General features: G+C 44.5%; 1 protein-coding gene across 1 annotated transcript in view; it reads right to left on the bottom strand.

Annotated features, from left to right (window-relative positions):
• Positions 1-14746, bottom strand: part of COL23A1 (collagen type XXIII alpha 1 chain) — a 182753-nt gene that overhangs the window by 125022 nt on the left and 42985 nt on the right. The window lies entirely within an intron of this gene.

Raw genomic sequence — 14746 nt, forward strand, 5'->3', positions numbered from 1 at the left:
AGTAACAGCCCAACCAAACCAAGAGAGAAGTACAAAACCTCCTAATGATCAATGTAGTAAATGTGTCCTACCAGCCAAGCCTTCCTTTATTTTTTAAAAACCTTAAGAGATTTACAAGTGGGACTCGGGATGGAAAGGATGAGATGGTTTTGCAGATGCCTACATGCAGCTGCTCCCAAGCATGAAGGTGCTTGTTTGAAATAAATGTGAGAATTGAGCAATAGAAGCACTGGCACCAGCTCTGTGTTATTTGTGATGAAGATAATTTGTTTTCCTATGCAGTTGCAACACAAACTGAGGTAATGCTAAATGTATGTTTACTCCATGAGATTATTTTAGAACTCTGCATCTGAAAACTTAACATAAACTTCTTTCTAAATATAAGTAGAAATAAGCTTTTACAAATGCTGACAATCAGTTGAAACCTCATGTGGTATTCTGTGTTAAGAAACCAACAGAACAAAAAAACCCTTGAAGACTGCAGAATACTTTACACACAATCTTCTTTAAAAAGCATTCAGTACAAGGCCACAGGAGAGCTCACCTTCAGGGATATTGGAGGAATACCAGTGATTACTAAGCACCTCTTTGGAACATCATAATTAAATAATAAAAATCCCTTAAAATTATAATTGTATCTACATAAACATAGAAGGTCAAGAAGGTGCATCCCATTAAGAGGAGCTGTGCTGGTCAGAAATGCATCTTACTCCTCCAAAAAAGACAATGGCAGTTTGGCAGCTGATCTGCTTATGACTTGGAAAGTCTTCTACTAAGATAAAGCAAATGTCTAATTTGACAGAATTGCCTAAACTGTTCTTATCTGTTTTTACTAATTCTTAAGCTAATGGTTTACAAATGTCTGCTCATTAGCAGTGCCCAAAAAAGCACACTACATGCAACTTTCTTTTTTTTAAAGTCATACAATACAAAAGTCATAACAGAAGGAAAAAGAAAGGAAAAGAACTTCTTGTAAAATAAAGAAGCATGAGATATTTCAGGCAAAAAAACATGTGGAACTAAGTAATTCAGGAGAGAAATCTGCACAGCAGATATTGAATTTATTACTCATAAAGAAGAGCTAACCAAAATTCTAATTGAAAAGCCCATTTCTCTATTATTTCAAACCATGACAAGACAATGCAAAAAAAATGGAAATATTAATTTCCAAATTTTTTTCCCGGTAGTTCACTGGAGTTCTCACAAGATCACCAAGTATGCAGCAAAAAAGCTTCATTAGCACTTGGGAAAACATTCTTGTAAGGTAAAACTCTCCAAGCTTCAATGTGTCAGCACCACAGGGTGGGTGCACCCACCACAGCTTGGGAGCAGGGGTGCAAAATAAACAGTTACTATATGCAAATACTTACACTAAAAAAAAAAAAAAAAAAAAAAAAAAAAAAAAAAAAAGGCAAAAGCCTAGAGGACCATCCTTCAGAGCATTTTGTTAAACTTGGATCCCCACAAGGTGGAGATGACTGGGCAGCCTCAGCTCCTTCCTGGGGCAAAACAGCTGCAGCTCATCAGCAAGGCCACCTCTGGCCATGCCAGGAGCTCATCACTTCTCAGTCCACCCCTAAACTGAACATGCACAGATGTCAAATAGCCAAATAACAGCCAGTCTTGTGAGGAGGAAGAGGTGTTTAACCTGGGAAGGCTCTCTCACCAGCCCAAAAAGGGTTGGGCATGCATGGAGAGGACAAACACCTGGCTGCAAATCCTGTGTGCAGAATAGGAGGATGCAAATGGGCTCTTGGATGGAGCCAGCCAGGAGCAGTGTGCTATAGAAAAACTGCCTTCCCTGTTTTCCTGTCCCCTCTTCCCATGCACCCTGGTCCCTGGCACTGCACATCCTCCCCTTTGCCTTGTCCACCACCTCATTTAGCTGATTTAACTTGGACAGGATATCACACTGGCACATCACCGTGTCTGAATAAGTTTTAGTTTAAACCAAGGCTCAGACTGAGTAAGGCCTCTTACATTTCCAGTCATGCCCTGAAAACCAGGAATCCTTTGAGAATCTGCTCAGAATTCCTCTCTAATGGTGCTGTGAGCTCTGTTGCCCAACTCCTGAGTATTTATACAGAGAATGTTTAAAATTATCCTCTCATATGCTGAATATCACCAGGAAACTACAAGGGCACACTTGTAGCTTGAGATTCAAGTTCTCAACAGAATATTGCAGTTTTTAATGATAGGCAAATTAAAGACAACAACAAGGACACAGCTCCAAAGGTAATCCCTATAGATCTTTAAAGGTAATCCCTATAGACCTTTAATGGCATCACACGGAATTTCCTGCAGTAGCCACACTGCTCCTAAAGTACAAAGTACAGTTCTGCACTCCAAATACAGCACCTAGTTCTAAACAAAGTTGTATTCCCCTTTTGGAAGGGCTGCACCTTAATTTTTTTGGCTTGGCTATTAATGAATCAAGCTAGAAATGCTTCTAAGTACATGCAGCCTCCTGCTTTTGTGTCCAAGCCTGGAGAGTCACCGCAGGCTTTCGGCAGGCAGGTCCTTAGCACTCCCCAGGCACCCCTGACCTCTCAGCCCTTTCATTTCCTGCCCTGACTTCAGAGATAGCTGGCTTGAGAAAGCAGCAGGACAGGGGAAAAATAAATAAAATAAGATTCCCAAAGCTGGGCCTCCCTCATCATGCTCCCTGGGAACCCCCAGCACATGGCTTAGGTTCCTTGGGAAGCAGTTTCATAGAGGAAAAAAAAAAAAAAAAAAAAATAAACCTGAGGGTCTTTGAGCTGGTGTCTGTCAATTCTTGTGCAGAACTGAACAGGGAAATGGCAGAACTCCCAGAGGCAGCATCAGCTATGCACTAGCAAAGGACGTGTAGCAAAGTGTAAAACCCTTGTCCCACTCCCCCTCTCCATCCAAAAGGGTATGGGATGGCTGTTGACATTTTTCCTCTTCTCCTGTTCATTAGCAGACCAGGCAAAGACCCTCCCTTCCAGCTGACATGTGCCACTGCAAGTGAAAGCCCCACAAGCAGACGAGGCAGCTCTTCAGGGATTCCTGCTGTCCTGGAAAGGCACAGGCACTTTACAGTTAAGAAAGGCAAACACACATCTCCATTATCTCTGGTATTTGTAGTGCTACAAAGCACCCCAGCCCCAGTTCTTTAAACACTGTAAAAGTAAGTTGTAAAAGGGTTTTATGGTTTTTTCCATGAGCACAAAGCATGGGCAAAGTCATCCCTTGTGCCATCTGGTGCCACGCCACCACCACCACTCATGTCTTGTCTGCTCAGCACTGGCGGGGGACCAACTCAAAGGCGCCACCACTAACAAGAAGCTGTGCAGTCCCAGTCAACACCAACAGTGGTTTAGTTTTATCAACATTAGCAATTGCTGTTGCTTTTCAAAATCCTATTCTAGAACAGGCATTTTCCCTGCCGATAGCAGTTCCTGGAAGTAGACCTTGCATAGAAATCTTACTTTCCACCAGAGAATATTCCCATCCTCATGGCCAAGGCTGGGAAAATGAGGACCTGAATGCAACAGGGGCTGAACAACTTGAAAACACTTCAAAGATGCACTTGAACTATGGTTTGAAGTTTGACAATTCCCTTTGAGAGATGGAGCTTGAACATCCAATTTCATATATGTGCCCTAAACCAACAGCCTCCCCCATATGAAGAAAGGCAGTCAACACAAAAGGCTATAAAGAGCTTCCTTTGCAGCAGAACACTCACACCCCCAGCACTGATCAGACATTTTTCTCTAGGTCACATCAACATCATAACAGTTTCCATCCTTTAGCCCAAAACACAGGCAAGGACAGGAAATGCCACACAACCGCCAAACTCACTCTAGCTGAAGAAGAGACAGGAATCTTTACTTGAAGGCAAAAGGAAAAATAATTTTCCCATCCTTGGCATGGAGATAAAAACTAGGACAAGAATTGCTTGTTGCTGTTTCTCTGCCCTGCAGCACCCGACCTGCCCAAATTCCCCACATGGAATGCTGCAATGTCCCATGCTGGTGAGCCTTCAAAGCAAGGCTGAGCCCAAGGCAGAATAGGGCTGGTGACCACAGGGCTGCACCCTGGGGCAGAGAGGGCTGGGGAGCAGAGGGGTGGCTTCCTACAGCACTACAGAACAGAGAGGTGTGACATGGAAAGGGACCATGATGGAGAAGGAACAGCAAAGAGTGCCAGGGAACAACTGCATGGTGCTATGAGCATGGACAGTGCCATCCCTGGGGACACAGAACCTCTTCCCGCAGCAGAGACAGACCCCTGACAACTCCCAGCCCACTGCAGACACAGAGGCATTAAGCACCATACAAATCTCCTGGTCATTGAACTATCCTAGACAAGACATTTCTTTCATTTAAAGTTTACAACTCATCCTCACCAAAGATTGGAGTTGCAGAAGAAAATGCCAATAGGTCACATTCAGAATGCAAAACAAAGGTAAAGCTCCTGATTAAGTTTCTAGCATGTAAGCCTTACAAAAAAAAATGAAAGAGAGAAAAAGAGAATCCTTAAAACTCCTGCCATTATGGTTTAGGGTTTTGTTTGTTTGTTTTGCAATAAAATGTTAATTATTTTAATTGCTAGAAAGAATTCTGGGGTGTCATGCAAGCCCCAGGCTGCCAACCAGCCACTGCCTAGGCTGTAGTCAGCTTAATAACCAGCAAGAGGCCAAGAAACACTGCCTGGCTGGGGCTGCTGACACGAAACGAGGCACTTCCAGGTCTGACACCCTGTGGGTGAGACTCTTGTCATCCTTTCCAAGTTAACTGCGTGTTTTCACTCTGCAATTGATTTTGTGATTAGCCCCTTAAGAGATCAGGGGACAAGCCTGTCAATCCACCAGAGCTGATAACACTGAGTGAGATCTTTACTTTGTGTGTGGGTTCTCCAAGTTTTACTGAGCTTGCTGCCACTCCACCAGTGACAGGACCAGAGAAACCCATGCCATCCACTTTGATTTTTTAAGAAAGCCCTCTGCTGTGCAGAATCCTTACTTGCTGTGTTTTGGGAACAGCACATCTCCCCTCTCTGTGTAACCCTGAGCCCAGGCTATGCACAAGCTCAAAACACCAGGACTGAACCAAACACTCCTTGTTTCTCCCAAAGCTCCTTCTCACACCAGAGCTGAGTAGCGACGGAGAGAAAACAACTGTGGCTGGCACTCCTGCTCCAGGAATGTCTGTGGGCAGCCAACACAACCCTTCCCAAGTGCATCTGAAAGCAAATCTGAGTCCATGCCCAGCCAGGCCCTGCAATCTGTGAGGCTCAGGCAGGTCCCAGGGGCCACCAGCACGGGGCTTTTCACCATGAACTGCCCAGCTCACACCAGCCCTGCACCAGCCGAGCTGACTTCTCCAAGGCCAGCACTGACTGCAGCTCTGGACATCCTTTCTGCAGCCAACACTCTCTATTCCCAGGATGGCAAGGCAATGGAGCAGCCACTCGTGACTTGAATGCTTCTCTTGCCACAATACTAGATAGTCAGGATTTCAGCATTTTTGAAAATTTGACCATTTTCCGTGCCAGCATGCCAATGCCTGGAACAAAGCAAGCAGAAACCTAAACAAGAGAATGAGACATGGGTCTGCTGTCAGCCAATGAGACCAGAAAAGGCTCTAAAGGCCACTGCAGCCAAGATTTATTTGAAACAAAAGCAAAGCCAAAAAAAGGAAGAAGTCATTAGTAGCCACAAAAGGTTCAGAGAACTTTATACAAAAGGGAAACTCAACCCAAAGTCAGCTCCTAATAACAGAAATTCCTATGAAGAGAAGTTCTTTGTGCAAAGAGCAGAGAAGAAGGATTCCTGTGTCACTAAACCTCTTTCTGCAGCTTTTCACCAGTTAGAAAACACCTCATTAACAGTTAATGTCTACATGATCATTGTATTTTACCAGCACCTGATTTTTCTAATCTTGTCCAGCCTTGTCAGTAGGCATTGCAACTTCCATCACTGCACTGACCATATAACCTGTCTGCCAATATTCCCACCTTTCAAACACAGCTCCAGATCATCTAAGCCCTCCTTGTCCTCAAATGACAGCCACTCATATCCCACTTAAGTCTGAAGTTTACCATTTGCAATCAGGTATCTTCTAAAGCTCAATAAAATACCTAATATTTAAGAAATAGCAGACAGCACAGTCTGATGAAGTTTATCTGTCCATGAGCAATGCAGCCTTTCCCCTTTGAACTGCTCTATTTTCCCCATGGGTAAATTGAATTTTCAATGAAAAACATTAAGTCAAGCTTGTTGAATTTATGATCTCTCTTCTCATTTTAGATCTCTTCCCCTCCCTTACCAAACTCCTCTCCCAAAGGCACCGTGACATTGTCTGGTGGTGACAGGTTGTTCTGCCACTGCAGCTTCTCACTTCTCACTCAGGAAATTCAAAAGCAGCTGCTGACACGAGCTGGGACACACTGGTACACTCACTCAGCTCAGTACAAGCTGCTTCTTCATCACAACTCCTCAATAGTAACAAATGGAACCATGGAAAAAGTGGGAAAATTTAAACCTACACATCTCTGGCATAGATTAATTCCAAAAAAAAAAGGACAAAGAGATGCTTCCAAGCACATTTTGTTCCTGGTCATGCTTTCAGCATTATTTGGGAGTGATGGAGCAAACGGAGTTTTACATGCAGTGTAAAACATTGGCACCTGTGGTTGATCCTTCCCAAAATCCAGGTGTATTGCTCTATTCTGTACTCAAATACACAGAGAAAATGACAAAGCAGCATCTGTGCTGCCATGCAAGGAGGAAGGCTGTTCCCTTCAGCTCCTACACTGAACCCACAGGCTCCAGAGGTCTGGGTTTGCCAGATAAGCTCTGAGCAAGAATGTGAAGCCTGGGTGCTGCTCCAAACCCAAATCTGAAGTCCTTGCTGCTGGCCCATGACTGCTGGACTATTTCAGTCTGTGATGGATGACTTGCCACTGCTTGGAGTCTTACAGAGGAGATTAGATACCTCTCCAAAATGAAAGGTTTTAATCTGGTTTCTGGAAGAAATCCTGCACTGGGAGGTATCAAACACAGATTTAACAACCCTAATAATTCTTTCTGGCTTTAGAAAATAAATCTAATCTGTAATCTGGGAGTGTTCAGCATCTGTTATCCAGAGCTGAGATTACAACCACGCTGCTCCTTTGCAGTCACATAAACCTACATAAAAATCTCACAAAGGAAAAGAGGTGATAAATATGAAATGCCTTAATAACTACTGGCTAGCTGGTCAGCAGATGGCCACTCCAAACTACAGAGCATCTGGAGCTCTTTTTTTCCAGAAATCCAGACAAGCCTTGACTAAGCAGCCACCAGACATCTGCATCGTGTGCCCAGTGCCTCAGGTGGCCCCGCAGCTCCACCCCTGAGCACCCACTGGTGCTCACTTCCAATTCTGCCTCTACGCAATTTGGGGCAATGCACACTCCTACCCAACATCCCAAGGACACGCTGACCTTCATTTGAAGATGACACCACTTTTCCAGAGATCAGATATTCCCTATTACCTTCCCCCAAAAGAGGAGCTGTGCAAGCCTGCAGCTCACAGGAGCTTTATCTAGTGAGAAATTACTAACAACAGCTAAAGACAAATTTTAAAAATCAAGAGTACACACGACTGCCTGGACTTGGATTTCCTTAAAGTCAGCTTTGCACCAACATAATGGAACAAGATAGCTGGAGAGGGACTTTTGACAAGAGCACAGAGTGACAGGATGAGGGTGAATGGTTTCCCACTGACAGAGGGCAGGGTTAGATTAGACATGAGAAAGAAATTCTTTACTCTGAGGGTGGTGAGGCCCTGGCACAGGTTGCCCAGAAAAGCTGGGGCTGCCCCATCCCTTGTGGCCCCTTCAAGAGCAGACTGGATGGGGCTTGGAGCAGCCTGGGATAGTGGAAGCTGTCCCTGACCATGGAGGGGGTGGAACAAGATGAGCTTTGAAGTTCCTCCCAACCCAAACTATTCTGTGTTTCTGGAAACTGGATCAAAAAGTTCCTCTTGGGGCCAGCCAAACTCAGTAAAGCCTGCATGACAATGCAGAATCACATCTCTTATCTGGTTAGAGATCTTCCAATGTGTGAGCTGAACCTGCATCCAACCTGGGATGACATTAGGTGCCTCAGTATCAGCAAACAAAATCCCATTTCTTTCCTTCAGCCATTTCATTCTCACAATTGCACCCACTGCCAGCCCAGGTCCAACAGCTTTAATCCACCACCAGAAATGTAATTTTGCACTGCATGGAGGCTCTGGGCAGCAGATGAGCCACATCATGCCTTCCCTGACCCCTACAGAACAGGGAGAGGGCTCAGAGATGCTGAAGTTTACTCATTTCCCAGCTCTGGTTTTGAGCTAACAAAGTGTAGCCCTCTTACTGAAGGTTTAATTACATTAGTGCTTTTACAGCCATAGATAGTGCATTTATCCATCTAGATTTAAAAGGCTTAACATTACATGGAGGAGGAAGAAAGGCAGAAGACCACATCAAAGGGACTTCAAGGGCTTTGTTTCACATTAATTAGCAGGAGAGCTAATGCCAAACGTGCAAACAACACCGGAGAAATTCACTGTGGAGATAGAGAGCCACACAAGGTGTTACAGCACAAACACTGGGAACATTTCCCTCCTTTGGGGTGAAATCCCTCTTTCACAGCAGGCCATGGGAGCTTTGGGGCTCAGCAATGTAACCAGAGGAGACAAATCTGCTGGGAGCACCCAGCAGGGCAGGAGACAGACACCAGCAACCGCATCCCTCTATTCACCAAGGGTTGAAGCAGCTTCAAAACACTCCTCATGGCTTCCTACTTAGCTCAATAATCATGGATAAGTGTGGCTTCCAAATGTGCTAAAAGCCTGAAAACCCCATTGAGTTCAGCCAAGCTCTGAGGTTCAGCACCTTTGGGATGAGGAAGAAAGCCACCAAAACATGATGTCTTTTAAAGCAGGCCTTACACGTGTCATTTTGTTCAGACCAAGCCCTGTCCTCCAACATGCACGATCATCTCCTCTAGAGAACATGAGCAGTTTAAACTTATAAACAGCCTTAAAGATGGGCCTTTGATCTGGTTCCCAGTTATTTATTGAGATTCGCCCCAGAGAGCAGTAAAATGCAAGAACTAGTGGGAGAAGGCAGATTTTACATTTTACCAAGCTAAATAGAGCAGAGAGAGCCATATGCATTTTAAACATCCTTTATGCCAGTTCTGTTAAAATACAATCATACGTTTTAGATCAGAAAAGGTCCAAAGTACTTCTAGGCAGTTGGGATATCTGCCTTTTTCAGAGCCCCTCTGCTCTCCACCATTCACCTCCAACCCTCAGCAACAGAGAATGCCTAAGGAAAACAGAAATATGTATTATACATAAGCCCAGGCTGCTTAGCAAAACCTGCTTCACTAACGAAATTACACACACACATTGCTTTTGCAAGACCAGAGCCTCAAGAAGGGTATTAGCTCTTCATTTACATTCAGCCCTAATCTAACATGTCATGCAAATGGCACAGGAGGGAAAATGAAACCAAAAAACCTTCCAGTCCTTCTCTTACCCCTGAACTACCAGACCATCTGTAGTTTCAAAGAAATTCTAGCAAGCACAGCTCAACATCTGCACCTCATTAAGACCTAATTTGAAACAATTGCTATTCCCTATCTCTCTTGTTTTTTTTCTGGGTAGAATAGCTTTGATGTCTCCCAGTTGACAAAAATACATTTGAAATAGGCATTAAAGAATATCAACTAGAAGGTAGGAATTCATTCACATGAACAACAGGTATCAGTGTTCAGCAAAAAGAAACCAGAGCCCAGAGCTCTCACGCCTCCCCCAGCCACAACTACTGCACAGGGCAGGCAGATGCTGCCTCCCTTCTTCATAACTCTCCTGTTAGGAGCAATCACCACTCACTCAAAGGGCACAGCTCCATCCAGGCTGGGGCTGGGAATCGTGGATTCCCTCTTATCCCTGGGACAACATTGTCATAACTTGTTTTGCAAATATTCATTACAATTCCAAGTTTGATTTGATATAAGCAAGAAATGGCAAAACAAAGTGTGAACCCAGGTGATTCTTCTCTTGCAGATATAAGCTTTATATTTTCTTTTTTCTCATATCTCTAGCATGATTTTGGATGTCTTCAGAAGACAGATGTATTTTTCTCGTGATATGTTAAAGGCAAGGCAATTTAAACAAAATTAATTAGTTTCAAGCTCAATGCAGTAGATGCCTGCTATTTTAATCAATGGGGCAATGGCTTTCCACTTTTTACCTACAAAAGAATATGAGCATGTTATGAAAAATCATCCATCAGCTTCCAAATAATCCATATAGCTGAAAAGCTGACATTCTCCCCATGTGTTTAATCCTATGTGACTCATGCCCTTATTCTTACAACAAAATTATTATTACTGGAAACTTCACTTTGCTAAGTCAGTCTCTGTAGGTGCCACACATGAGTTGAAAGCTTATGAAGTCAAAGGAGGCCTTTGGTTTTCAAGCTAAGTCAGCTGGTGACCAAATGGCACGTGTAGCCTTTAAATGCAGATTTCATAAAACAAAGCAATTGCTTGCCTCTGCAAAACTTTGCCCAAGCACAGCCTTCCTTGGCTAAGGCAGGTGGCTGAAAGTGTATTTAGCAAATGAGAATATTCTGGTTTGTTTTCATCAGAATATGTATGAGAAAGACCAATCCTTGTATAAGTGTGGAAGAAAAATCCAGAATTAAACAGAAAAGCCTCAAGACTCGGATGATCTAGAACAGAGCTGCAAGGAAGGAGGAGCTCCCCTCCAGCCACAAACATGGGGTGGCAGCACAGCAGCATCACAAGATACAGCCCAATTTGTGTTTGGCTCTAATATTATCCACAGCAAAGTGCTGCCTGCCCACCAGCACAGCGACCACTCTGCATTTCGTGTTGTAAAACCACTCGTGATGAGGGGCTGGATGGGGAGGCACCAACACACCCCTGGGCACACCACAGGACCCCTCTCCCCTATGCCAGCACCAGGGAGAGGGAACACGGTCCACAGAGCCACAGCCCAGAGCTCAGCCAAGAGCTCAGATTTGTCAGAACCTGGGGGAACACCCATTTCATCCCTGCTGCTCCCCACTCCAAGAGCCCCTGCTCTACCCTGACTCTCCAGCACCAAACAAGGAAATGACCCTCTTGCTTTGCAGGCAAATCAACAAGGACAGGAGAAGGCTCTTCCCTCACAAATAGAAGGGGGGAAAAGGGGGCACCCAGCACAGGGTTCTCCAGAAAGGGCTGAGGTCTCTGACTCTGCAGCTTCTGTAACCTCAACCCACACATCATCCTTCAGTGGCAAAGGAGATGGGGGAAGTGGGATGTGTCCTGTGCTTGCCCTGGCTGGGTTTGGCAGAGAACCAAAAATTTAAAGACCAGAGGAAAAGCAACTTAAGGAGATAAGATTTACAAGTAACTGGAAGGTCTTCCACCAATTTGACAGGCAGGGGACCAGGTCAAAACCAGATGTGAGTTGCCAGTAAATTTCTAGCAGCATCTCACCCTCATCATGCAGAGAGGCTTTTCCCAGAATCTCTCACTAATGTACACAAACTTGAAGAGAAAAAGCCCCAGTAACAGTGCTTTGGATTAAACCCATCCCAATCAGTTTAACACAGTTTTAAATTGTACATTGTGCCAGAAAACATGATTTCCCAAGTTGTACGTTGTAAATATTTAGAATTTCTGCAGTAACAAAATGTGAACAAAAAACTACATACAGTTCATCAGGAATAATGTTTAATGCCAGGCACAAGTCCTTGGACATGCAGTAGTTTCAGTTTCTTCCCCCGTGGATGTTTCAACACATTATTAAACCTACTGCCACTGTGGTGAGAGGAGTTTGAACCAGCACTGTCCTTGGAAGAGGCTCTGCTGCTCACTCCCAGCCCCAGCCCCATCCTGCCCTGTGCTGGCCCATTGCCAGCGTGGCTGCAGGGTGAGCCAGAACAGAGCCACCAGAGAGACTATGGACAGATTGAGAGAAAAAGGTAAGGCTGAATCCCTTATAGTTCATGCCAACAAAAGGGAAGGCATGGCAGAGGGACAAGACCCAGTACAGGGTCAAAAACACCTTGTTTGCAAATTTGAGTAGATCTGGTTGACATTGCCTGGGGAAACATGTTACAGAGAGGTTTCATGTTGTATTTGTCATGTTGATAAATAGATCTAGGAGCAGGATTTCTGCAAGAATAGCCCCTTTTCCTTGTCAGGGGGCTGGGCAGAGATCAATGCAGAGACCCCCAGCACCAAGCACACCACCATGGACAGAGGGACCTTTTGGTAGGAGTTTCTTGTTCATCAATTTGCTGCAGTGTGAACTCAGCCTGGAGGCCCTCCTGTGCACTCAGGGCTGAGGTGACTTTATGCATGACCCCATACATCTGTACACATGCATTTGCATGTGTAAACACATCTGCAGAAAAATAAACAGATAAAATTTGGATCTGGCGGAAGATGGTCTCCTTGGAAGGCTTCTTATACACCAAATCTGAGCAGGATGCTCCTCCTTGTCTTTCCTCCCCATAAAGACCTGGAACACACAAAGCTCTAAGAGACCAGGTGTGCTTTAAAACATAAAACAGGGCATTTTTTACCTGTAGCCAAGATCAGAACACAGACCCCACAATCCAACCAATGCAGAGACGCCCAGCACCAAGCACACCAACCAATGTTATGAACAGCCAGGGCTGTGCCTGCTCAAAGCTGGGGAGCAGCATTTGCTGAGGCTCCTGGTTTGTCCCCAGCTTGAACAAGCACTAAGGGAAGACTGACACCAAAGGCTCTTACTACCTCCATGTCCCATACAAAATTTATCAATGAGAACTGCAAACTTCCAGGCAAGCTGCAGCGTTTCATGAGAGCAAGGACATCTTCAGTTTACATAACTGGATGGACTTCTGAAATCCCCTGTAAACTAAATGAGGCAACTCAGCTTAGAAGTATCTCCTAATTAAAAGCACTAGTAAACCAAGTCTCACGCATGGATATAAAACAGCCTGAAGAACCAGCAGCTGCTGAAGGAAATACAATAAACACCAAACACCCACACCCCCCCTCAATCCTCCTTGCTTGTTGCTCAGCATCTGCTCTCATCTTTTTTCCACTCCTTTTAGGAAAGGGTAAGAATGGATCATTTTAGGACTCCTGTTACTTGGAGATACTTTTCCAATCACTCTAAGTGCACAAGGGAAGATTTTTCTGACCATGTTTTGTCCTCCAATGACATGAACAGCAAACATCCCCCCCCACGTCTCCACACTGCTCAGGGCACCAAGCTCTCCAAAGGCCAAGAGCACCTGAAAATGCCTCGGGCTGACCCAGCTATGCACCAAGCCAGGCATAAAGAAAAAGGGGAGCCTGTACCCACCGTGTGAGCTGCACTCAGCCAACACATTATGAACAGTGATATTTACTCTTTTATGAAAATAGCTCTTTGGTTATTTAATAACACATCTCATTCTCCTGTAGGAAGTGGAAAAGGGACCCTGGGAATCACTTCCCCATAAGACTGGTAGCCTCACACTTGTCCCAGCCCACTGACAGTAAATCTGGAAATGAGACACTACAATGGTTCCAACTGTCATATTATAAACAATAGCAAAGCCACCATGAAGGATGCTATCATTAGGAATCTACCAAATACAAGAGGAGCTTCCATAAAGATACCAGGCAGCACAAAACCAGGTTTTTATCAGGAACATATTTCCATGGTCCTGTAAATCCAGAGGTTTTCCTGATTTTTATGAGCCCTCCATATTCCAAGACATCGCTTATAGTCCAAGAGTAAGAGCTACTCTTTTCAGAAATGTTTTGAGAACACTCTGTGCCATTGGATTTGCCTTTAAAATTTTTGGATGGTTTACTCTAAATCACAAAGTCTGCTGGTAGCTGTCCTGAGCCATGCAGCTGTCTCCCAGGAAGTAGAGTGCCATGAGGGGCAGAGATACCAGGGACACCAATTGCCTCCTGACACCCACCTACACTGAGTTAAAAATAATAATAATAAAAGTCCAAATATCTCATCAGCCCTGTGACTCGTCCTCAGGCTTGAAGAGGTATGCCAACAACAAGCATCATCCTCTGAGGAACGCTGATCTTTCAGCTTGAGAGCTCAGATGTGAGCTGCAAACCACTGCCATTAATTCTCCCCACAAAGAGATTTGCTCTCCTCTCTCCATCTCACTCTGCAGAGCTCAGCCACTCTCCTGGTACTAAAGTCCACCTTGTGCGTGCCAATCCCTTTGCTTGAAATTACATCTACTATTGCAAGCAAAAAGCTTCATCCTAGCTCAAAACACTGTACTGAACAGAGATTGTAACATCTATGAATCCCACAATTTTTTTGTTTTGCTTTATCTTCTTTAAAAACACAAACCCACAGAATTTTATGGAATCACCCCTTCCCAACAGCTTTCTTCTCTTCAAGAATTTTCTTGTTATCCCCCCACATCACCTGGAAAATTTGCTCATCCTGATACTATTTTCAGCAATTCCATGATGTTACAGAGGAATTTCCTGCAGCAAAAAAGCATCAGCTCTACTGGCTTGCCAGTTGCTTGCTAACCTGAATCCAAATGCATTCCAGCCTTTCGTTCAGCATTACAGCTGGCAGAGCTGCATTTCTCACACCTTCTTTCCATGCTTTACAGGATGTGTTACTGCACTGCTCTGACAGAAGAGAACCAGCACTTTATGGCCACCCAGAGCACCAATCATTCAACATCACAT

Source organism: Lonchura striata, chromosome 13 (genome assembly GCF_050655825.1).
Source record: "Lonchura striata isolate lonStrDom1 chromosome 13, ASM5065582v1, whole genome shotgun sequence".
NCBI lineage: Eukaryota > Metazoa > Chordata > Aves > Passeriformes > Estrildidae > Lonchura > Lonchura striata.